The 26,495-nt window shown below is 35.1% G+C and overlaps 1 protein-coding gene across 1 annotated transcript in view; it reads left to right on the top strand.

Moving 5' to 3' along the window:
• The window catches only part of LOC101610956 (heterogeneous nuclear ribonucleoprotein D0-like), an 86,672-nt gene that overhangs the window by 37,907 nt on the left and 22,270 nt on the right, over positions 1-26,495 (top strand).

The following is a 26,495-nucleotide window of genomic DNA, read 5'->3' as shown; positions in this document are numbered from 1 at the left end:
TAGAATTTTAAGTCACGACAGGCTCCAAAAAATGGAGTCACTGAGGAAAGCAGGATGGCAAAAGGGACTTATCCACATTTCTCAAGAAACCATGCAGCCATTATGCCTTCCTTGCCTAACAATGCCCGCAGGTCATGATTCCCTGGCCCCTTATCTCTAAGCCATGTGCTCAGTGTACTGGACTCAAGCACCCTAGCTATTTGTAATAGCTAATGTAAAGAACAAAGGAGTTGTTTTCCCTTCCTTACCTTTCCCCAACTGAAGAAGCCCTGTAAAGTGCACTATCTGGAATTCCAGGTTGGCTGGGCTCTCAAGAGCAGACTCTTGAGTCAGTTCTGGCAGCCTATGTGTTTTTCCTGAATAAAAGCTTTGATCTTTGCCCCAGAGTGGTGTGCATGGTCTTGGTCATTCCTGAACAAAGAAAATTATTTTCTCAGACTGGAAGTCATTTAATTTATTTGTTTGTTTGATTGCCTCTTTTTTTCAGCTAGATTTACCATTGCAAATGTAAAAGGTACCTTCACAACTGGTACTTACAAAGATAATATCATAAAATAAACAGTGTGATAAAATATATGCTTCCTGTGTGGGGAAAAAAAAATAAAGTAACTGTTTCACACAAACTGACTTCCAACATAAGTATAGAAAGACAACCAAAATTTGAAGTTCTTATTGCGTTGCTTAGGTGAAGGTGTCTTTGCCCCTGGTCATTCTCCAAAGCTCAGATTACATGTCTCTGGAAATAACAAGGCTCTTAACGACAGGTATAATAGGTTAAATTACCAGTGATAAAAAGGCTTACAATGATGAATATACAGTAGCCAAGCTCAGGGCCCTACACTTTCTGTTATTTGTTATTATACTTGTTACTTCCCTTATAGAACCACAGAATATTCCAAAAAAATCATGTATAGTTCTCAAGTGCAAAATTTCCATGACAAAAAAATCTCATCAATACTCTCTGTCAGCTGGTAACTCTACCCCTCCATCCTCAAGAGCAGAACAAACATTTAATATAGAAGAGAGTGTTACTATATCTAAATACACCTGACATTCTGCAGAGTCATATTTAATGCCTCTATATAATTTGAAAGAATTGTACAGAGTGCTTACCGCATGTGAGTAACATTGTCACACAGCATCACAGCATCATGGAGCCCATGTACACAAGGAAAAGGGCACAGTGGAGGAGCTCAAACTGAAGACTAGAAATGCTAGTTGAAAACCAAATTTGTGTACAGGCTATTGATGGATTATAGTAAAAGATCTGACAAAAATTTAAAATGTTAAGGACATTTAGAAATATTACATAATGAAACTAAGTGACACTGTGAAGTTAAGCTTCTAAAAAAATTCATGTGGACTTTTATTGTCAAAAATATTCAGATAAGTTTACATAAAGTACTACCAAAATAAGTAGTCTAAGTTAAGTAGTTTTCCATTTTTCTCATGCCTGCATGTATTATTCATTCTAAAAATAGTATCTGTATATAGAAAAATATTCAGATTTTTTTATGCCTTCAGGTTCTCCAATGGATACATTTGCATCTAATGGATAAAACTACACTCAAGTGTTTTGTTTTTTCTTGTGGCATTGCAAAAGTGTACTGAAATTCAGCTTTATTGCTTAGAGTTCAATAAAGGCACAAAATTGCACCGTGTGTATTTAGGTAAAAACCTGACATATTGATGATGAGAACCAATGGGGAATTAACATAAAGTTAATGTAGATAATAAGCACACTTATTAGATAGGTAATGGTGATCTGTTTCAGCCTGATAAGTGATGATGAGAGTAGTACAGTTATCTGAAGTACAAACTTTAGGATAAGAACAGAATCCATCCTTGTCAACATCATACATGAGTTCCAGGTTGATATAAGTGTATCATGGTATTTGAGTTTTACCTATGAAGGAAATAGTTGTTACAAGTCTCCACAGAATTCAAATAGACTGTATGTAAGAGTTTAGAAATAGTAACACTATAAAATACTGCTTTCTAGATAAATATTTACTTGTTACACTGTTATACCTGAGTGTGAAATTATGGCACATATTTTGTTTATATTCATTATTGGCTATTTTTGGATGGTATAATACCAACTCAGTACAATCCTAATGATTATTCTAACATGAGTCTTTGATATTATAAAACTACGTTTTCCATTATATTTTATGAATGACTAACTGTGGAAACTTCAAGGTTTTAAAAATGATTTATATAATAAAACCATTCATGTATAATTAATTTTACTAATTTGCATGACTGTTTCAGGTCATTCTGCCATAATTAGGCATTGGGGAGGGTACTCTCCTCCCATCAATTAAACTAATTGCTTTTCACATAGGTGTAGATTGAATATTGATCCCAATTTTTTTCAGCTACTTACATAAGCAAATTATGCCTAATTGCCAGCTTACTACATCATTAAACACTTATCATCAATTATACCAAAATATACTCTACTAGACTAATGATTTCTTTGTGGTATTTTGAAGGGATTCTTAATCGTGGTGCTTGAAACACTATTGTCATTTAAAAAATATTAAACCATGTTAAAATGATAACATGATTAATCATATTATTGGTCAACAAATATACCAGCTCCTATCTCAAGAGTCATTTATCACATAATTTAAGGAACTCTTTGGAGCAAGTAGAAAGAAATTCATTATTGTTATAAAATACAGTGAATACACCAATGTAAATATTCAATTATATCCGTTTTAAATTATTTCAGTTCTTATCCTTCCTGACCCTCATATTTATTTCTTTTCTACCTGATGAAAAGTCTATGGGAAGATCCTAAAAGTTAGTAAAGTTCAAAATAATCTACAATACAGAGCATAGCAACATTTTTTAAAGATCAGGAGATGACAATAGCTTATTTATGATTCATCCCATTTGGTGTATGGCCTTCAGTGTTTTACTGGGCATTTTTCATCACTATTGTCTAAGTTAAATTCTTTAATAAACACAATATAAGAAAATAACATAGAGTCAATATTTTTATTAGATACTTTTATATCATAGGATATAATGGTCTCACACTAGCACTTTATAAAGAATGCAAGACAAGAGCTTACAAGAAAATACTTTTGGGTATATTTGAGGACTGTTCTACAAGAAAAGCTCCTCCTAATCCTAAGAGAGCCTATTAATGAAATCATGTAATCATGTAATCATGGACTACTTATAAATGGGTGCTTGTCCCATAGAAATTTTGCACTGGATACCACTCCTAGGATACAGGGTTGCCAAAGACTATGCTTTACCCACAGATATTAGGAGAAGCTAAGAAGAGTTTTCAAAGGACTTATGATTTAGTGCCAGAAAATGTGCCTAGAATTGGCAATGGACATTAGTAATGGATGGTTAGTTCTTCATTTATGCAATACAAGTAATTTTCCCTTTCTAGAAATCAGGAGGGTTGGGGGGGGGGGGAAGAAGTACATGTGCATGAATTATTACATCACTTCCTTAGAGGATACATTGGGGATTTTGTTCTTACATGATTTTTCTGCTGTGTAGATATTAGTCTCACACTGCTATAAGCAGGGTTTAATGTGCCATTCTCATGGAAATTTGAAAGGCCAAAAAGTCAAAAGAAATATGGACCATGGAGGCTTGACTCATGAAAAGGTTTCAGAGAGGAAAAATGACTATTATTATAAAATGGGGTACAAGCAGTTCATGTGATACTGTTTTGGGAATTTGGAGATCAGGAGGTGTCTTCCAGAATTTATGATCCCCAAGTTTTGGGTTTGTCCCACCTTTAATAAAGAATAAAGGCAGACTCAAGAAGGATAGAGTATGAATTATTATTTATTATTTATTGAGTCAAAATTCAAAACTTGTGGAGTTAGGGGACATTAGTATCTAGGAAGTAAAGCTAGAACAGATTGATGAATACAGGGGAAGCAGAAATCTAGAAGCTTGTGTCGAGAAACTTAGGTGAAATATGCATGGCATCTACCATGTGTTTTTAGAGAAGTTAAAAGGACAAATGCTGAGGCTCAAGAAAATATGAGAGGACTGATATCAAAGCAGAGACAAAGAGATTCAGAGAATAAATGAGTAATTAAGAGAGTTACACTCATAGTTACTCTGAGTTTAAAGAGATTACACAGGTAACAAACCAAGGGTTGGTGAGAACATCCACGTGGTAGATCTGCAGTGTTAGAAAAAATATGCACATGGAAGATTCTGAAACCAGAGGAAACTCATGCATATAATAATAGAGCAGTTACTCCAAACTTTAAATCAGAGACAAGCAGAAAAGCCATCCAAACCAAGAAACAGTTTTATGCTCCCCCCCACCCCCCCAGCTAGGCAGGGGTACTTAGGAGCTGGAATCCCATGTGTCCTTGTAGTACAAATGAAGAGAAGTAGGCAGACCAAGCAGTGAAGCTGAGATGAGTCCCTTGCAAGAAGACAGGCGCCTTTATAGGCAAGGGAAAGACTCTATTGGTTGGTAGATTTAGAGGGCATGTCTCTAGGCCAGCCCATCCAGGACAATCTGTCTAAGAAGCGTGCTAGGCTGGCAGCATGGGGAGGTATAGCTCAGTCTTGATCAGACACAAGTTCCATTTCTGCATTCTTGTGTACAGAGCAAGGTAGCATGTGAGTTGGTATCTCATGGTTCTCTTTGAACCTCAAGCCCTAACTGAAACTGTCTTAAAAAAAAAAGCTAGCTTTTGACTACCAGGTAAGATGGGAGCTTAGGAGCTATGCCAAACCAGCCTAGGGAGGGATTTAAGCAAAACCCCAGCAAAATACACTCTTCTTTTGAAAAGTGAAGGAGTATAGGTTATTCTTAGACACAGCAGAGAAGCAGGAGAGAGCAAGACCCACCAGAAAGGAGGAAAACAGCCAGAGTCCCACTGAGGCAAAGACAGCCCATGATCCATGCACCCACCCAGCATAGTTCTGTCAGGCAAGCCAGGCAGCAACAGCAGCAGAGACCAAGCAACACTTTTTCAATTCCATCAGCCTTCTTGCAAAGTTAATAAATCTGAAGGAAAGACAACTAAAGAGCTACTGAAAATGTGAGCAACTCCAGAAGTTTGAACTCTCCCATAACCCACCATCAGAACCATGAACTGCCAGCATTCAGCCCCCAGTGGCAGCACAGCCAGCAGAGCAGATCAGAGGTACAGCTTCACAGCACAGCATAGAGGGTTGGAGGTGGGCATTCAGCATTGGTGAGATTGGAAGCCACCCCAAAAGGTAACAAGGCTGACTGACAAAAAAAAAAAAAAAAAAAAAAAACATGTCCTGCAAAAGCTAATCTCTCTTTGCTTGTCAGGGCAGAGACTGGGGGATATATATTCTTGGTTGGCTTAACCATTTTCAAATAACCTTATTTTGGGGTTGAATATTGTTGCCTTTGGTGCTTTCATATATATAGGGCCTTATTTTTTTTTTTTGCTTTTGTCATTATTGTGGGCAGGGTCTGATCCATATCCAAGTTGACCTGGAACCAAATTCAGAACAGAAATCACTACCTCTCAGCTGAAAAGGTTAAGGGTGTAGAACAACACACATCCTTAGGGTTTTTGGCTTTACGTGACTATCTGTTTGTTTTAATCCCCACAATTGCATACTTTGTGCTGTTTTGTTTTTTTTTTTTTTGTGTGTGTGTGTGTGTGTGTATGTTACTCAGCTTAAGTTTAGAATTTGCCAGTAAATTATTCCACCCAGTCCACTAGAATACTTGCTTAGCAAGAAAACTCAACACCTAGGACTACTTCTGTTGCTTGACTGGGGGACAAGAGCTACACCTGGCACCTTGAATTCATATCCTGAGGGTATCTAGAGGTAGATTACCACATCTAGGAATACTGCAGATAAGTAGAAAACCCAAGCATCAAATCAATTTAGGATGAAAAAGTCACTACAATATAATACAAAAAACTCAAAGAATCAAAACAATATAGTCCCACCCAAAACTATAAATCCATCAGAAATGATCACCAATGACACTCTTTTAGATGAAATGCCTGACAAAGATTTCAAGAAAATGATGGTATCTGTGCTCAAAGAAATCAGAGAAGAAATGAAGGGAGTCAAAGAAGAAAACAAATTTCTGAAAGAGAACACAGGAAACCAGCTTAATGAAATAAAGAGGTCACTAAAAGACATGAGTAAGAAAACAAAAATACTGAAGAAAAAAGAGGCTTAAATCCTGGTTCTGAAGAATAAAGTCAGTGAAAAAAAAATTTAAAAAAAAAAACTCTATGGAAAGTTACTCCAGTAAAATGGATAAAGGAGAGAACAAAATATCTAAACTAGAAGACCAAGTGGCAGATCTAATACAGCCCAACAAGTAGACAGAAAAGCTAATAGCAAGGCATACATGGGAATTTCAAGATATCCAAAACACTATGAAAATATCAAACATAAGAATTCAGGGTATAAGAGGAGAATTTCAATCCAGAGGCTTTGTAGTTGTTTTCAACAAAATCATAGAAGAAAATTTTCCCAAAATTGGGAAAGAAATGCCAATGCAGATACAAGAAATTTTTAGAATGCCAAACAGACAAAATCTGGGAAGAACCTCTCCTCGCCATGCTTTAACTAAAGTACTAAACACACAAAACAAAGAAAATATATTGAAAGCAGTTACAGAGGAAAAGCACGTCACCTACAAAGGCAAGCCCATCAGAATGAATGAGATTACTCAATAAAAATTTTAAAAGCCAGAAGGGCTTGGAATGACGTATTCCAAGTTCTTAAAGATAACAATTGCCAACCAAGATTGCTTTATCCTGCAAAGCTATCTTTCCAAACTGATGGATAAATAAGGTCATTCCACAAAACAAAAATAAGCTAAAGGAATTTATGACAACTAAACCAGCTCTACAGAAAATACTTGAAGGAATTCTTAATGCTGAAGAGAAAGTAAAGCACACACAGGAGGAAATAGAAAACACACACTCAAATAACAGTTAAAACAAATGAGTAAAGCGAAAACTGGAAAAACTACAAAATAAGAAGAATGGCAAGAATAAATGCATACTTTTTAATAATAACTTTTAAGATCAATGGTCTTAATGCACCATCCAAAAGACACAGGCTTGCAGACTGGATTAAAAGGCAGCATCCTGCCATTTGCTGCTTCCAGGAAACTCATATCTCAAAAAAAGATAGAAACTGCATTAGGGTGAAAGAATGCAAAATGGTATTTCAAGGAAATACACCTAGGAAACAAGCAGGGATTGCTATCCTAATATCAGACAGGATAGACTTCAAACCAACATTAGTAAGGAAAGGTAAAGAAGGTTATTTTACATTGATTAAAGGAACACTCCAGCAGGAGGACATTACAATCCTAAACACATATGCACTTAACATGGGGGCTCCCAGTTTCATCAAACAAATGCTATTAGACTTAAGGTCACAGATAACATCAAACACAATGTAGTGGAAGACTTCAATACCACACTTTCATCAACTGACAGGTCATCCCAGCAAAAAATAAACAGAGACATGTGAATTTAATGATGTCATGGAGCAAATGGACCTAATAGATATCTACAGAGCATTTCATCCAAATCCTGCAGAATATACTTTTTCCTCAGCAGCACATGGAACATTCTGTAAAATAGATCATATATTAGGACACAAAGCAAATCTTCACAAATATAGGAAAATTGAAATAATTTCTAGAACTCTATCTGACCACAGTGGTATTAAACTGCACGTCAGCAACAAGAAAAGCTGCAAAGCATACAGAAATTCATGGAGACTAAACAATACACATTGAATGATCAGTAGGTCATTGAAGATATCAAAAAGGAAATCAATAAATTCATACAATCAATTGGTGATAATAATACAACATACCAGAATCTTTGGGACATAATAAAGGCAGTCCTAAGAGGGAAATGTATAGTCCTAAATGCCTATATTAAGAAATTAGAGTGTTCACAAATAAAATTTAATTCTCTACCTTAAGGCCTTGGTAAAAGAAGAACAAGACAAAACAAAAGCAGTACATGAGAAGAAATCATAAAGATTAGGGCAGAAATTAGTGAAATAGAACCCCCCCCCAAAATCCAAAGAATCAATGAAACAAAGAGTTGGTTCTTGGAAAGGATAAACAAGATTAATAAATCCTTAGCAAATTTGACCATAAGAAAGAAAGAAAAGATAAAAATTAATAAAATTAGATTTGAAAAAGGCACCATTACAACAGTTACCAAAGAAATTCAGACAAATATAAGGAGATATTTTAAGAATATATATACCTCTAAGTTCAAAAAACTGAAATAAGTGGATTATTTCCTTGATTCATATGATCTACCAAAATTAAATCAAGATGAGATAAACCATTTAAATAGACTTATAACAAGTATAGATATCCAAACAGTTATAAAAAGTCTCCCAATGAAAAAAGGCTGAAGCCCAGATGGATTCACTGGTGAATTTTACCAGACCTTCATGGAAATACTGACACCAATGCTTCTCAAACTTTTCCATAAAATAGTAAAGGAAGGAATTCTACCATACTCCTTACATGAAGCCATCATCACCCTCATACCAAAACTAGGCAAAGACAGAACAAAAAAAGAAAATTATAGATGATTCTCCCTCATGAACATAGATGTAGATGCAAAAATCCTGAATAAAATATTGGCAAACAGTATACAAGAATATATCAAAAAGATTATTCTCCCTGACCACGTTGGCTTTATGCCAGGGATGCAGGGATGGTTCAACATATGCAAATCAATAAATGTAATAGATCATATAAATGATCTGAAGGACAAATATCACATGATCATCACAATAGATGAAGATAAGGCATTTGATAAAATCCAGCATCCTTTCATAGTAAAAGCATTAAAGAAACTGGGAATAGAAGAAATATATTTCAACATAATAAAAGGCATTTATGACAAACCTACAGCCAACAAAATAGTAAATAGTGAAAAACTTTTCTACTAAATTCAGGAACAAAATAAGGGTATCCACTTTCCGCATTTTTATTTAATATAGTACTGAAAGTCTTAGCTATAGCAATAAGGAAGAGACACTCATAAAAGAGATAGAAATTGGAAAGGAAGAGATCAAATTATGACTATTTGAACATGATATGATTCTATCCATAAAAGGCCCTAAAAACTCTACCAGCAAACTGTTAGAGCTGATAAACACTTTTAGCAGAGTAGCAGGATACAAAATAAATACAAAGAAACCGGTAGCTTTCCTGTATACTAACAACAAATGTGACGAGAATGAAATCAGGGAATCTCTCCCATTCACAATTGCCTCAAAATGAAAGAAAGAAAGAAAGAAAGAGAGAAAGAGAGAGAGAGAGAGAGAGAGAGAGAGAGAGGGAGAGAGAGAAAGCAAGCAAGCAAGCACGCACTTTGGAATAAACTTAACTAAGGAAGTGAAGGATCTCTATAATTGAGAACTTTGAAACACTCAAACAAGAAATTACAGAAGACACAAGGAAATGGAAAGACATCCCATGTTCTTAGGTTGGAAGAATCAATATTTTGAAAATGTCAATCTTACCAAAAACAATCTATACAGTTAATGCAATCCCCACTAAAATTCCAATGGCATTCTTCACAGGAATAGAAAAAAATCCTAAATTTCATTTTGAAGCACAAAAAATCTTGAATAGTCCAAATGATTTTGAGAAACAAAAATAATGCTGGTGGTATCACCATACATGATTTTAAGGTATATTACAAAGCCATAGTAACAAAAACAGCATGGTATTGGCACAAAGGCAGACTTGTAGATCAATGGAACAGAATAGAAGACCCAGATGTTAATCCGGGCAGCTAATGCCATCTGATTTATGACAAAAATGCCAAAAATATTCACTGGAGAAAAGACAGCCTCTTCAACAATTGGTGCTTGGAAAACTGCATATCTATATGTCAAAAGATAAAAATAGGTTCTTGTCTTTCTCCATGCACAAGAATCAAATCCAAGTTGATCAGAAATCTAAATATCAGATCTGAAACTCTAAAATTGCTAGAGGAAAAGGTAGGGGGAATCCTTCAACATATTGTCATAGGTAATGACTTTCTGAATATAACCCCAGTTGCTCAGAAAATAAAAGAACTAGTCAACTACTGAAATCTCAAGAAATTACAAAGCATTTGTACAGAAAATGACACTAGCAATAGAGCAAAGATACACCTATAGAATGGGAGAAAATATTTTCCAGTTACACATCTGACAGAGGATTAATATCCAGAATATAGCGAGAACTCAAAAAAAAAAAAAAAAAAAAAAGAACAATAAGAAATCAAACAACCCAGGGCTGGAGAGATGGCTTAGCGGTTAAGCGCTTGCCTGTGAAGCCTAAGGACCCCGGTTCGAGGCTCGGTTCCCCAGGTCCCACGTTAGCCAGATGCACAAGGGGGCGCACGCGTCTGGAGTTCGTTTGCAGAGGCTGGAAGCCCTGGCTCGCCCATTCTCTCTCTCTCCCTCTATCTGTCTTTCTCTCTGTGTCTGTCGCTCTCAAATAAATAAATAAAAAATTAAAAAAAAAAAAGAAATCAAACAACCCAATCAAAAAAAAAAAATGGGCTAAGGAACTAAATATAGAGTTCTCACTGGAAGAAATACAGATGGCATATAAACATTTAAAAAACTGTTCTACATTCTTAGCCATCAGGAACATTCAAATTAAAACTACCTTGAGATTCCACCTCTCTCCCCTTCTGAATGGTTATCATCAAAATAACCAAATGACAATTAATGTCACTGAAGAGGGGGTAAAAGAGGAAACCTTCTGCACTGTTGATGGGAATGTAATCTGGCACAACCAATGTGGAAATCACTGTGGAGGTTCTTGAGATAGCTAAAAATAGATTTGCCATATGTTCTTGCTGTAATACTTCTAGGTATATATCCTAATGATGCTTCTCACTACCTTAAGAGTGCTGAGAAGAAGGGACAGCAGAGGAGTGTCCAGCACTCAAACATCTCATACCCTCCAAGACTCAGGGTCCATTATGGAAGAGGTGGCAGTAAGAATGTAAGAGCCAAAGGAAGTACCACTCCTTACATACAACTGTAGGGCAGAATTTGGCTTCAATATCCAAGACCTCACAGTGCCTAGCAATACACACAATAGACCATCATAATGCGAGAAAAAGATGATGACATCAAATTAAAAGAATGACTAATGGAAAGAGGGATCAAATATGGAGGTCATGAAATATTTCTCCATGACAAAGAACTTCTGAGGGTAAAAATTGTGGGTAATTGCTAAAGAACATGAAGTTATGAAGGTGAATCCTGAGTTGCAATGGGGACCTCAAGATTTTACAAATGTCTGCACATCTGCCAAGAAGAGCAGAAGAATTGAGCAGATCCAGCTGACATGAGAGGCTACAGGCAGCATGGCTGGAAAGGTGGAACTTTTGCATCCTAAAGGACATCTTCATGAATCTCAGAGTACATATATGGAGCTTCAGATATTTTTGTGTTGTCCATTTATTTTATTTTAGTTTTTTAGTCCAGTGTGCTCTGCTTTATCACAATTCCTCACGTTTGAAAAGGAAACATCTGGTTGGAAGTATATACTTGTGTTTTGATTTTACCAAGCTCAAGGTTACGAGGCTGCTTCTAGTCTCACATGAGACTTTTGACTTTTGAAGTCTTAGAGTTAGTGAAAAAAATAGACACAACAACAAACAAAAAAAAAAAACAAAAACAAAAACCCAACAATGTTGTGGTTTGAATGTAATTTTCCCCGCAGACTTATACGTTTCAGTAGTTATCCCCACCCAGATGGTGGCACTGTTCAGAAAGGTTGTGGAATCTTTGCAAGGTGGAGCCAAGCCATTGTGGTGGCCTGAGTTTGACTCATTCTTCTCTTCTCTTGATGATGTTTTCCACCTGCTATGGCAGTAGTGATTTTCAGCCTCTAATCATGATAAAGCTTCCCCTTGAGACTATAAGCCTAAATTAACTTTCCTCCCTTCAACTACATTTGGTCAGGTGTTTCATTCCAGCAATGAGAAGATAACAATAACACATATCCATACTACATATTTTTAAAAATATTATATTTATTCATGAGACAGAGAGAGAGAGAGAGAGAGCCAGAATCTCCAGCCACTGCAAGTGAGCCCCAGATGCATGTGCCACCTTGTGTATATGGCTTATGTGTGAACTGGGGAATCAAACCTAGGTCCTTGGGCTTCTTAGGCAAGCACCTTATCCACTAAGCCACCTCTCTAGGCCCACAACATCTTGTTTTAATTCCTATAATGATAATTTTACAAAACCTGGCTGAAAATTTAGGCAATTCTCAGGTAGGTGCAAGTATTTTATGTCTAATTAATCATTTATTCTGTCCAACATAATTACATTCATACTTCCATTCCCAATGCAAAAAAAAAAAAAAAAGCCAAACTTAATGCCATCTCCCTTTAACCTTGAGCTGTATTCTTCCTTCATGGTGGTCATTGAATGCCATCTTGTGTTGGTGGTAATGGCATATCTATATTTTAACTATTATCATAATGCCTTCCCTCATTAGTCTTAATGAAAATTGAAAATAGAACTGGTCAGTCCATAGCCAATAATCACATTAGCAGTAATTTCTGTTTTTTTGTTTGTTTGTTTGTTTGCAGAAGAAATCATGCCATGTTCTATAATTATGATAGTGAGGTCAGTTTCTTAAATAAAAAAGAGATTTAAAAAAACCTCTGCTTTAATAACAGACACACTGTAAAATAGAAAGCAAACAAGGTCTGCCTTCCTTCATCTACCTGCTGACTTTCAAAGGAGCTTGTCACCGATTTCCATGCAGATTCTGAAGGGCAGCATCTGCTATGGGAGCTGTCCCTGGAAAGTGTACAGGGAGCTTAAGTAGATGACATCTGGGGCTTAGGAAAGCATTGCCAGGGTATGATGAAGTCAGAGCAAAACGCCCAGGATTTGGATGACATCTAGAGAACTCATTCTCTAGCAGCATCACTCAGTTGGTTTGTAGGAAGAAAGCAGGGACACACATATTGAAAGGTTGCAGAAGGCACTACGCCACAGCATCACACCTGGTGTTCCCATTAGAAACAGAAAGGTCAGTAATTTAGGTACATCCCACTTAACTTCACCCTAATGCTCCTCACTGAGAAGTACTTTTTCATCATCTGAAGGGAAGGGAGCATATTCACCTTTGAATACAGGGATATGAAGAAGAATCTTGATAAACAGGACTTAAACGTTCCCCAGAGTATTACCATGGACTCTGAGTATTTTTAGCTCAGTCTTATTTCCTGACAGTTGTCATCAAACATAACTATGCAAAGATACATGCTGCTTTTTCCCTAAGATCTTGATTTCTCAAGGTTCTAGTGTCATAGAGACTTTTTAGTCACATGCATGATGACAATACTTTTTACAACAGCACACCACATGCACTGTTGTGCACATCCAAAGTTTACTAATGGAGCTGTTGCCTGGGGACCTTGACTGTCCTGACCTCATAGTGCAAGATATTGCACACATGTTTGAAGTAATGCTGGAATAAACACATCTCTACTACCAGTTAGATAAAAGTAGAGCCCACATGGACTCTCTTTCAACAATGCAAAAACACAGGCATTCTGATCTTATGAGGCCGAAGGCCTTTTGAAGTACTGAAGTTCAAAGCCTAGAACCACTGTCATGCTGCTCTGTTACTTGGTAACTGCCGGAAGGTTTCACTGTTACACATATATGTCATTGTTTTACAAAGGTGAATGTAAGCATGGAAGCATCTTCCTGTTTTTTGCTCTTTTCCTTTTTATTGGATTCATATATTGGAATGTAATTTAAGACTGACACACATGAAAACCCTTTGTGTGCTGGCCAACAAGTGACATTTTTCTTTATTTGGTAGCTTTTCAAGATAAAATAACTAATATGAAATATAAGTTAAAATAACTTGAATTCATAATAAACTGCCACGATGACTATAACCACAATCCAAGTTGAAATATTATAGTCTAGCATAGTGATGCAAGCCTATTCTCTGTGATGGAGGGTTGAGGATCAGGAGTTCAAGGCCAACTTCAGCTGCATAGTATGTATGAAAACAGCCTGAACTACAAGATATATTATCATAAAATAATTAAACAAAAAGTTCTACTATAAAAATATTAATAGCAGTATATATCTATACATATCTTTTTTCAAAACAAAGCTCAAATTAAACTGTTACTACATAAATACAGCTATCAGTTATTGGGAAAGGTATTTGAAAACAAATGACAAATATTAATAAATTAGGACCCCTAATGAAGTGTGCTATTAAAAAAAAAATTCTACCTAACAACATAGTTCAAGAATGTGTGGAATGAGTAGGAATTTGGTGGGAATAATGTAATAGAAGACTCCATCAACTGCACTACACTGATATAAATTAAATAAAAAGACTCTGTAATTTAGAAATGAAGTGAATGTTATGCATGTTAATATTTAAGTAATTTTCAAGATAAATGTCTGCTGTTCTTATCAGCATGTTCTCCTAATCAGTGTATATAAAACCCAGATATAACTTAACATGTTCCATGTGAGTGTTTTTCTATTTATCTTTCTTACTAAATAATTTCTGAGCTAAATTTCTGCTGTTCCCATCGGCATGTTCTCCAAATCCGTGTATGTAAAACCCATGTATAAGTTACCATGTTCCATGTGAATGTTTTTCTATTTATATTTCTTTTTATTTTATTTATTTATTTATTTACTTATTTATTTGAGAGCAACAGACACAGAGAGAAAGACAGATAGAGGAAGAGAGAGAGAATGGGTGCGCCAGGGCTTCCAGCCTCTGCAAACGAACTCCAGACACATGTGCCCCCTTGTGCATCTGGCTAACGTGGGACCTGGGGAATCGAGCCTCGAACCGGGGTCCGTAGGCTTCACAGGCAAGCACTTAACCGCTAAGCCATCTTGTCAGCCCAATATATTTCTTTTTATTAAATTGGTGTCTCCTTCTTTTTAATATCTCAGATAACATTGTGCCCAGTATTCATTAGTGTATCAAATAGATATGAGTACCTTTTTTACATCCGTTGCATATTTATACAAGTTATTTAAAAACTGGTAGAAATAGTTTGCATGTGACAAACACTGTTTTCAAACATGTATGTATGAATACTTCAACACATCTTAACCTTCATAGGATCAGATTGTGTTCTACTATGCATTAATATAATGAGTTGAGTGAAGACAGAATGCTATGTAAACTTAAGTGTCATTCTTATGTGGTTAATGCTTGTTGCTTCATTCTTAATGATTTTTGTGCTTAATTTGTCCCATAAAAGAAAAGTAAAAGGTGACCTAATGTTTGAAACACTAGGCAGGTGTACACAACTACTTAAAATTGGGCAGTATTATCTACAATAGCTACAGCATGGACTGTGGGGAAACAAATAATGGAAATTTAGAAGATACTCTTTAATGATGGCACATGAATAATTCTTATAAGCATGCTATCACAAAGACTCAATGTAAAAATGACCAGGGGAAGATAGGCATTTTCATCTTAACTTTGTAACCATCCCAGCCATTTCTTAATTTAATTCAAGTTTCACATTGAGAATATAATACAGATTTCTTAGTTGACTTGTATCTCTCATAAATGGACACTTTGAACTTCCAAACAGTGTGAGTTATGTTAGGAAAAAAAAACAAAATAAAATTAGGCAAGTTGAGATAAAATAATGCGATGGTCTTGTAAAATTGTGAATTTTGTACATGAATTCACAAGTTGACAAAAGGAACACAATGTAAAGGAGAGCAAGAACAAGGTGTGGATGACCATAAGACTACCTTGAGGCATTTACAAACTAAAGAACATCAAATCTGGAAAAGGGGATTACCCTCCCCATAAAACCATTAGAGAAAGTTTTACTGTTATAGACACACTTATTTTGGATATGTATCCTTCAGAGCTATGAGGGAATGAGTCTCTGTTCTAAGCTATCCACAGGCACTTTGTTACGGATTTCTGAGAAACCCAGTGTGTGCTGTTTTAATAGAATTCTAAATGGTACTAAAAGAGATTTGAACCTATTTTCAGAATACTGTGGTTTTATCATGGTACGACTCACAAACGTCTTTCTGAACTGCTTGCTTGTGGCAAATAATTGGATTCTGAAGGGTCTGGTAAATCAATATATTAATTCATCCCTTGTTGTCTCCATCCTTTCAAACATAAATTCCATCATTGCATAGAATTATAGACTTATTACATTTTGTTTTGTTACACCTCTCTAATTTATATTCTATAACCTATAATTATACTTTGATGTGATTCAAATTAATTTATTTGGACCTCAAGTATTTGTTATGGTAGTAACCATCTGTTAATTGAATGAATGACAAGCAAGAATGAGACAGTATTCTTTCCATAGATAAGAGTATAACATACATCCCATCATCACACTGAAACTGAGTGGCAAATCTTCGTATCTATTTTCATTTGGAAGAATTTTCCTGTGTTCTTGACAATCTACCTCTTTCTGTTCATGAGGAAGCATAATAAATACCATTTGCCTTTTACCCTGTCATATTAATAGTACATAAAAACTGACCACATAATGTATCTTGCTAGCTCCATATCTTTCATTGCTGTGGTCAGGGATAATTTGGAAATTCATAGTCTTTGAAAAATAATTTCTGTTTATCTCAAAGAAAATCAGAGACCCATATTGTATCTGTTGCAAATGCTTCCTATCTTTACTAGTAGTGTATTGGTATATGGCTTTTCCTCCAATAATCACTGATTCTCTTTAAAAACATACTCAAAACAGACTTAAATGGCTTCTCTGAACAAGGTATTAAACATTATAATAATAATTTGAAGATTTCTATTTCTCTCATGGATTTTTGTCTTCCATTAAGCTGATACACACTAACGCTGACTAGACAGCCCTAGTCTCCTCACACAGCTCCTTCCAGGAATAGAAAACTATTGGATACTTAAAGGAAAGGTGGCATGAGGTACAAGGAGTTAGAGGACTGGCCTTGAGCTGAAACTCTATATCCTCAATTTTGTAACTACCTATTTGAGATTGTATTCTGAATCTTAATTCAGAAAGTTTTGCAAGGTATATGAATTTTTTTTTTTTTCAAATAAACAGATGGTTCTGGAGAGAAGAATTTGTGACTACCTGTAATCTTTCCACTGATAATGCTTTTTTATTTCAAAGATGGTTAGGAAGAGACATTTATTTTACCAGTGCTTTCCAAGAGGAAAAAAAAAAAACCTCATTTTCTTATTGACAGAAAGGCATGTCTAAGAATACTAATAAGTATCTGATACCACACAGCGCACTATCAAGGTATCTTCACACATTTGTAGGTGTGAAGTAAGAAGCTGGGAACCATAAGTAACTGTGACTGTAACATCCCCCAGATGAAACCTGCTTCCTTTCAGTTCCTTCACTTTCAACTAAGTGAAAAATGTTTATCAGCTGAGATCAAGCTCTGGAAATGAATAACAAGTATCAAATGAGAGTTGCACAGAATACTTCCACCTCAAAACTCTTACATGGACACATGTGCAGTAATCCCAAGGCTCTACTATATTTCAAATTTTCAGAATCACACAATGCCATTGCAAAATGCCTATTTATTGAAAATTCATGAAAGTGGAAAAAATGATGAAGTCTTTCAAACTTTTTAAATCTTCTTTCTAAGAAGAAACATCAATGGAAATTTCTTGGATAAACAACAAAAACAAAAGGCTTGTAACCATATTAGAAGAGCCATACTTTGATGGTCAGTGTGTTGAAAAAAACCTTTGCCCTTCATAATTCATACAGGTTTATCAAAATGTTGTATGCTATAAGCCATGTGCAAGGGAATAAAACCTTGTGGAATACACTATTAGAAGTCATTTCCATTGATGTTACTAACTAGTAGGTTGGCAGCAGACAGATGCTCTGGATTGGAACCGAATTAACGCTGTGGTAAGCAGTGTTCATGAGTACCCCAGGAAAGACAGTCATATTAGATATCAAGAAAAAGTTTTTGTTGTTGTGGTTTTGTTTGTTAGTGGCCCTAACCAGATACAGAATATTCTTGTGTCTTTGCCATTATACTCTCTAGAACTGTAAGAAATAAATTTCTTTTGTCCAAAAACAACTTAGTCTGTATGACTTTGTCAAAGCAACCTACACATATTGGGAGACATTCAGCTTCACTCCTTAGATAAGCATATGTTCTCATTCTCCATTACTTTAATGCATATGCAGTAAATTTAATTCTACTTTGCACAATTATTACTGGGTTTCCAGCTGTAGCTTTTGCCTAAGTATATCTTTCTGGATATCAACATAATGTATTTATAAACTAAGTTAGGGGGAAGAGTTGTTAGCATTTTTCTGGAACTTTATTTTCTCCTTATTTCATCATTTCTCTTAGTCTTATACTAAACTTTGTAGATAAGATTCAAAAATCATGTAGCAGTCATATTTGAATCTGTTGTATTTGCATAGAGTGAGATTCAATTCATAAATTGGTAAGATTGTGTCTGACCTTGGTGGTGGAATCATTTCTTTCTTAGTAATGTTGGCCCACATAGTTTATTTATAGTATCACAGTTGGTCAACACAAGTTTCATTGCTGAAATTTCTTTTTTCATGAACTGACTCCATTTCTAAAGTAGAAGGGTAGCTCATAAAATTGAAAATAATTGAAAGGCAAGTCTTGGAAATGGGAAATGATACTCACATTCTTGAGGTCCTGATCAGAATCATTCAGCTAAGAAGACAGTCACATTTTGACCACTTTCTTCTGGGTTATTGGGCTTTTGTGGATCATGTGAGCACCTAAGTTGCTAGAAAATTGGAATATATGTGAGTGTGCATGTATATCATGATGTGTCATGACACACACACACACACACGCACACACACATACAAATCATGAGGCAAAATTGTGCTAGGTGACCATCTAAGCAAAAATGGGAACTGGATTCCAAATACTAGCAAATCAATGCCTGTTCACAAAACTTCATATTTTTATTACAGTTGTTTCCAACTTAAAAATAATTTCACTACAAAAGTTTTGATGTTATAACACAGCAAAGTTAGATCAATATTTTCAATATATTTCCTTACCACAATTTAAAAATGTGAATATAGTAACCATTTAGACTTCAAATAATTAATCATGTTAAGCTATAGCTTTATTGTGGTAAGAAGAAATTGTTAATTTCATCTTTTAAGCAGCATTATAATTAGAAAGGGGAGGTTGGTTTGGTCCTTGAGGAATTCCTTCATAGCGTTGACACAAATGACACAGCTCTTATCTCTAAAGAGATATGAGATAGTTTATTCTGGAGCCAAATGTGAGTGACTACCGCCTGGGCACACAGATTAAGCTTACCCCAAATTCCATGCTCCAATGTGTTAACAATTTATCAAGGCACTTTTCAAATATGTTGACTGGCCATCAGGTAGGAGAGTTACAGCAAAGTGGAGAAATATCCAACACAGGGCTCAGATGCTATCTGTTGACATCTTTCACCCTTGGGTTGATGGAAGCTGGTGGTCTGTCAGTATATTCCAAAACAGATTGCATCTGATCAAGTTGTAGTCATGTGGATGTTAGGTCAGACACATAGCTGGGCAATGAATGGTTACTGAGGGGCTGCAGATAGCCCATGGCACTTAGGCTTTGGTATTGCAGCATTTCACAGAAGTTGTATTAGTTCATTCATCCTTGCTGGAGGTAGGTGTAAAAGATTCAGTGCTTTTCTGGGAACTTTAGTTCACAACCGGCTAAGTGAAAAACAGTAGCTCAATATACACACATTGGATTATGGATGAAGATTTCACTTTTTATTCAGTATTTTGATTGTGGGTTACATCACATTTCTACCTACACTACCACAAACTTCCAAGCCATCGGAAGTGAGGGCACCAAAGTAATGTCAAAGCCACCTTACTGTGCTGCTGGGGAAGCTGCTGTAACATCTAAGGTTGTAAACAAACACACAGATACTGTTTTTTTTTCAAATCTCGCCTCCTTCTGTTTCTCCCTTATGCTGGAGAATATAGAGGAGAGCCATGAACCATGTATAATGTATGGAAGCAAAGCAGCCACTTGTCAAGTCGTAGATGGGACATTGGCTCTCTGTAGAATATATACCTTGCATTATTACTATCTCTGTTGACAACAGATGAAAACAAAAATCTCAAAGAGAAAGTTTAGCTTATAGAATGTATGTGGTACATAAGTCCCCCCACCTGAAATTGTCATATTTGATGTTAAAAATGTTTTAAGAGTCAATTCCCCAAGTTTAATGCATAATTTGGAAGCTGGGCCTGGTGGCTCAGCCTCTGATTTCTGTACTTGGGGAACTAAGGCAAGGGGAGAAGGAGTTAAAGGCCAGCTTCATGTACACTTTGAGTTCAAGACAACATTGGTTCTATACGTCTCTATCTCAGAAAAGCAAGCAAACAAGCAAAAACAAAAACAAAAACAAAAAGGTGGGGTGGGCATGTATAATTTTGAAAAATTAAAAGCTTCAAATGTGAGAACAAAAATTATATAAAACATAATATTATCTGTATATGAAACTCAAATCAATTTCAGGTTTGAACTTGGTTAGTGTGATGGTTTGAATGCACAATTTGTTTTTATTAAGTAGAAAATTTCTATGGATACATCGTATGTTGGCTCCATCATTGCTCTCCTTCTTGTCCAGGATCCACTGAGGGCCATCCCCAGGGGAAATGCTGATATTCACCATGGAGTTGTGGGTTGTGGTAGTAGTCAGTGATTGTGTTGTGTGGTGGTGGGGGGTGCCTCTGGACGTTCCCTCTCACACTGTGGCTCTTGCATTCTTTATACTCTTCTCCACAAAATTCCTTGAGCCTTGATGGGTACGGTTTAAGTCTTCTTTTGTATTGAGCTCTCAGCAACCTCAGGTATTTTTGATAAAGCTTCCTACTTAGTCTGCAGAAGGAAGATCTTGAGTCCAGCCCTGTATATTCAGAACCAGCCTGAGTTCTTTCTGTTGTCCCATTGCTGAGGATATATGATGAAGTGAGCCCGTTTTTGTGATAAAGCTTCCCATGGAAACTTTAAGACTGAAACAAACCTTTTCCTCCTGTAAGCTGCTTCTGACTGCATGTTTTGTGTAAGCAACAAGAAGGAAACTGTAACAGGTATCATCCCCAATATATCCCATTGTGTATATGCAAACATACTAGAAATAATGTCATTCCAATCATTTTTGTTATGTTATCAACTTGTAATATAAAATTATTATATTCAAACAATTGAGAAAATTACATGGTAATTATAAGTAAATGGGTGCTTAGCAAACACAAATTGAAGATGTAAATGGGATAAGGATTAAAATAAGTCTGAAAGGATTAAGAAATTCAATTATTTCTATATGTGAGACTGAGGGGATTGTGAAACAGAAAATAAGATTAGTCTCTGGAAAGTGTGAAGTCAGAGACAGGGAGCATTACAAAGGTCATGGGCCAAATGGAATATTAGGTAAATACTATACACAGTAACTAAGCCTGCTAGCAACCCCACATTCAGGCTTTGGCACATGATGTTTATCTTTCAACAAGATCCCAAGTTGAGTGCATACAAAGTACATATTTGGAAGAATTTCAAGACTCCAAACATGGCTGCCAGTGCTAATAATGTCAAGACTGTGTTCTTTCTTCCTTTATCTGGTAGAGGAAGTGTGGTACCCAGACAGCCAACATGTGCAACCTAAACCTACAACTTGGAAAGAGTTAGATCAAAAGCCAAACTCTCCCATGAAACTAAAATGAAGCCATACTACTGATTAAGATAAAGAAGAGGAGAGTAGCATTCAGATGTTAACATTTCAGCCATTCTTAAAAAGAGAGATATTAGCATAAACTGAAGGATCTTGAAACTCAGACTTCAGACCTACTGTAGAAGAAAGCAGGCATAACTCAGCAAACAAGAGAAAATTTAGTAGTATTGAGTCACTAATTATATACTTGAGAAATTATTGAGTTCTAGCATAGAATAAGCCTTAGCATGAAAAGGGAGAAACCAAACACTGATAGTAAACATAGGCAAAGAGTTCAAATAGAAAAATAAAGAGAGGAATGGAAAGATGACAGTGGTTACCATGCATGCCTGCAATGCCTAAGGACTCAGGTTCCATTCTCCAAGTCCCACGAAAGCCAGGAACATATGGTGGCATATGTGTCTGGAGTTTGTTTGCAGTGGCTAGAAGTCTTGGCACACTCATTTTTTTTCTCTCTCTCTCATAATAAATTAATAAATAATCTAAAAAAAAGAGAAATATAAGTGAAAATATGAGATACAAATATTTAATAAAGGAAGTTCCTGGAAATAATCAAAGAAATAAAAATGGGTATTAAATGTAGAATAAAATTATTTATAAACTTCTAGAAATGTAACTGTAAAGAAATCAAGGATTCCAATCATGCCCTAATGAAGTCTCAGAAATATAAATATATTTAAAATGTTTACAACTTTGAATTTAATACTGAAAAAAGTACAAATGAAACAAATTACAATTATATAGATATATGTACATGTATGACATGAAATGGCATTGGTACTTTTAACAAAAGCATGATTTAAAATAACTATAATATAAAGAAAAACCCTACAAAATCAAAGAGTAACCCAAGAAAAAAGAGCACATGGCATCCAGAAACTGTGGATGGACCCAGAAGATATATACTAACTAGTAGGTTGGCAGCAGACAGATGCTCTGGATTGGAACCGAATTAACACTGTGGTAAGCCGTGTTCATGAGTACCCCAGGAAAGACAGTCATATTAGATATCAAGAAAAAGTTTTTGTTGTTGTGGTTTTGTTTGTTTGGTGTTGTTTTTGTGAGGTAGGGTCAAGTTTTAATATATAAAACATTAAGTAAAAAAATAGAGAGAGAGAGAGAGAGAAAGAGAGAAAGAGAGAAGAAAGCAATTATAACCCCGAGGAAAAGTACAAACTTTTACAGGAAAATCATGTTCTAATTATGAAGAAAATTATCCTATGCAGTAGTTTTCAGCAGTTGTAAGAGGTGATTTATCTGAAATTGATCATAATGAAATTTTGTTTATTACACCAATACTAGATATTCCACTGGGGATAAAGAAAAGTCATATTTCAATAACAGTTTATTGGACAATAGAAATATTGGTATCATAAATACAGGAATAGGTTTTAGTTCAACCTAAGGCCAAAGTGTAATAAAATTGGTTTTAGATGTAATATGAAATAGTCATTAAAATAAATCCTATAATGCTGTGAAATTAAAGGATAACTAGCATAAGGTAGTTATTAAAATTAAGGAAAGTGAGAAAGAAAGAAATAGGTGAGACTCTGAAGAATGTTAATGCGACAAAAATTAAATTTTAAGTATATTATTTAATGCTTAAAATTAAACCATTCAAATGTAACATATAATATGTATTCTATAAGAAACATCGTAGTGCTATGTATGGTGTATATAAGTTGTATAGGAAGAAAATTACAAAGAATATCAAACAAATTATGCCCATTCTTGCTTTCCACAGTTGGAGGCCAGTGTTTTGCATAAGTGGCAGATCAAGAAATATTTTATATTTTTATTATCTACATTAGTTTTGAGTTGTCCTTTTAGTAAAGGTGAATCAAATTTACAAAAGTGTAAGGATGTAGATCATGATTTTACAATAGTTTCTCTAACAAAATTTTAGTTACTTTGGGGATATAATTAGTCTACTAAATAAGCAAATATATAATTATTAAATAAAATAATCATATTATTTACTATTGTTTAATGGCAGAATACATACATATGAAATATATATATTGAAGAATCTGAGAACTATTCAGAAAAATAAGTTTTTTCTCTTTATTATCTAAAATCTTCCATGATGTCTGACATAAATTTTGTACAGCTTTTATTTATTCTGAAAAATGACTAATCTAACATCATTTACTTCATAAACTGCAGCCATTATTTGTTATTAATTAACAAAAATTCACACAAAGTTATGTCATGCTTCCAACCTAAATTTTGGCATTCTAAAACTCACCTCATTATGCTTGCTTTACCAAAGCTTATAGTATGTGCCAAGATCATAAGATGTTGACATATGGTGGTATGAAAGATTTAATGTAATTCCTTTGAAGAGAAACTGATTTAAGACCCAGAATCCACATTAAAAAAAAAATGTGGAACAAAATAGTCTCTGCCATAATTCATGCAGATTCACAACTAATGTTTTACAAATCTGACACCATTAATTCAATTGTGATAGGTGGACCTTGTGAATAGCCTTTGTCCCACTGTGGTTCTGAATGTTGATACCATTCATGTTAAGAGCATTCATTCTTCACCAGCCTCCACAGCTTCAATTGATTTCTTCATCAATTGTCATGTGGTAATTTGTTTATGTGCCTATTAGTGACATTATTCTAACACTGCAAAGCACTAAGTAAAAAGTATTCCAGGTGAAATGTCAATTGTCTTTCAATTACCTATTTCCTAACCCCTTCTTCATTGCCACAGTAATTCCAGTTTGAGGCCTGGAAATATGCTATGCTAAGTAGTCCATCTCTCTGACTCTTTGGAAGCCAAAGGCTATATTGTAAGAATTCCAGCTAATGGATACAAGTGTATTTCACCTCTTGACTGTACAAGACACTTGGCTCTTTCATTATTTTTTTAATTTAAAATGAAGATATAATACAAAGAATAAATCTATACAGATATTTTAGATGTTATAGAAAACCTAACAGAATTCTGATAGCTTTAACTGTGGTCTCAACAAGACACCACTCCCCTACCTTTAGATTTTCATGAATGGTCTAAAACACTGAAAGTGATATTATGCTTCTTGTGGATCAGATTAATTCCTAATGAATAATAATGTTATTACCACAAGAATAAGATAAATTATGTGTCTATACACGTGTGATTCATAAATATTAAATGATATATATAATTAATATTACATATTAAACAGTCATTGTATACTACACTGTGGTAGACAAGGGATTTTAAAGGATCATAAGATATTTTTAGCTTATAAACCAGATTTTATTTTCATTACTCAGTAAATAAAGAGATAACAGAGTGAACAAGTTATGGTTATCATCTATATGCAGCTCAGAAAAGCAACCCAACACCAAATTAGAAATGTACTTAACACACAATGAGACATGTTTCAAAACTGTATTGACTCAGTTGTGTGATTCTGAAGTGAACTTTGTAGATGATATTATTGTGTCATGATATGAAAAGGCGGGACTAGAAACTATATGATTTAGGATGCCCATTGTTTGCATTGAGTATCTGTTAGCTGATAGGAATTTTCCCTGGCCCTATATGTAGACTAATGCTTCCAAAAAGCTAACTTCCAGAAAATACTTTCTAAGATGAAACCCTGAATTCGACCCATTTAAATACCATTGTATTAAATGAAAAAAAGAACTATAGTGCTTAAGTTGAGTTGGCATGCGAGCAAAGAAAAGATGTACTGAGGAAAGTATCATGATCCTTCATTATTGATATCAATTCAGTATGCTTCAAGTTGTTAATACTGTTCAAAAAAAAAAAAAATCTGATAGACCCAGTATAAATGGGACACAAATAATGACCAGTTCCACTCTAGGAAACAGGATTTAGTGAAACCTGAAATTCAACACCAGATCTACTTTTATTCTTTTTCCCCCGTCTTGGTTTCCTCCTCTTGACTTAGAAATCAGAAGAGAATGAAAAGAAGATTGCATTGACCAAATGTAAATAAATAAAAATAAATAAATAAATCCATTGCTGGATTTAAGGTTGCCAACTTAAACTGATACTCCTATGCTAATGCTTACAATGGAGACAAGTAGTGTCCCAATGGGAAATCATGATACTATTATCAAGTAAAGGTGGAATAAATGATGGATGTCAAAATCTTCACTTGCCCATGTACTTCATACGTGGTCCTAGCAAACAATAAATAATGAATCAGAGACGTGAGAGACTGAAGCTCAAAGAATTTATTGATGTGAAGGGGGTGTGGAGTTTAAAAGAAAGAAATCTCAGAATCCCAGCCATGTCCCAAAGATGCCTTTGTCAATCCTGACATATCAGCATGTGGTATTTAATGACAGAGAAGGGAAAATTGTAAGCTTGTCTTCTTACTGTTTTCAGTATATATTATGAATTCTCTTTTATAGTTTCAGAGGTTGTTACCTGGAATACATAATAGAGTGTTGGTTTTTCCTTTGCTCATATAAATTGTGTAAAAGCTGTTTATGAAATAAAGTACTTGCTTAATCTTAGAAAACTGGGCCAGGCATCCAATTAGCATATCTGTCTTGCTCAAAGGGCTATCAGGATGATTAAGGAGTGTTCCTTCAAGCCGAGGAAAGGTCTTCTAAGCTGGGAGTTGCTTTGACAGACTAGTCTTTCAATGACCTCCACTGTTTCTCCTGGCTTGTGCTCTTGCTTTTTAAGTAATTAATTTTTCTACCCCTTTTGGTGTGCAATTGATTAT

Source organism: Jaculus jaculus, chromosome 14 (assembly GCF_020740685.1).
Source record: "Jaculus jaculus isolate mJacJac1 chromosome 14, mJacJac1.mat.Y.cur, whole genome shotgun sequence".
NCBI classification, from domain to species: domain Eukaryota; kingdom Metazoa; phylum Chordata; class Mammalia; order Rodentia; family Dipodidae; genus Jaculus; species Jaculus jaculus.
The sequence above is the reverse complement of the archived record's forward strand: the minus strand, read 5'-3'. Positions and strand labels throughout refer to the sequence as shown.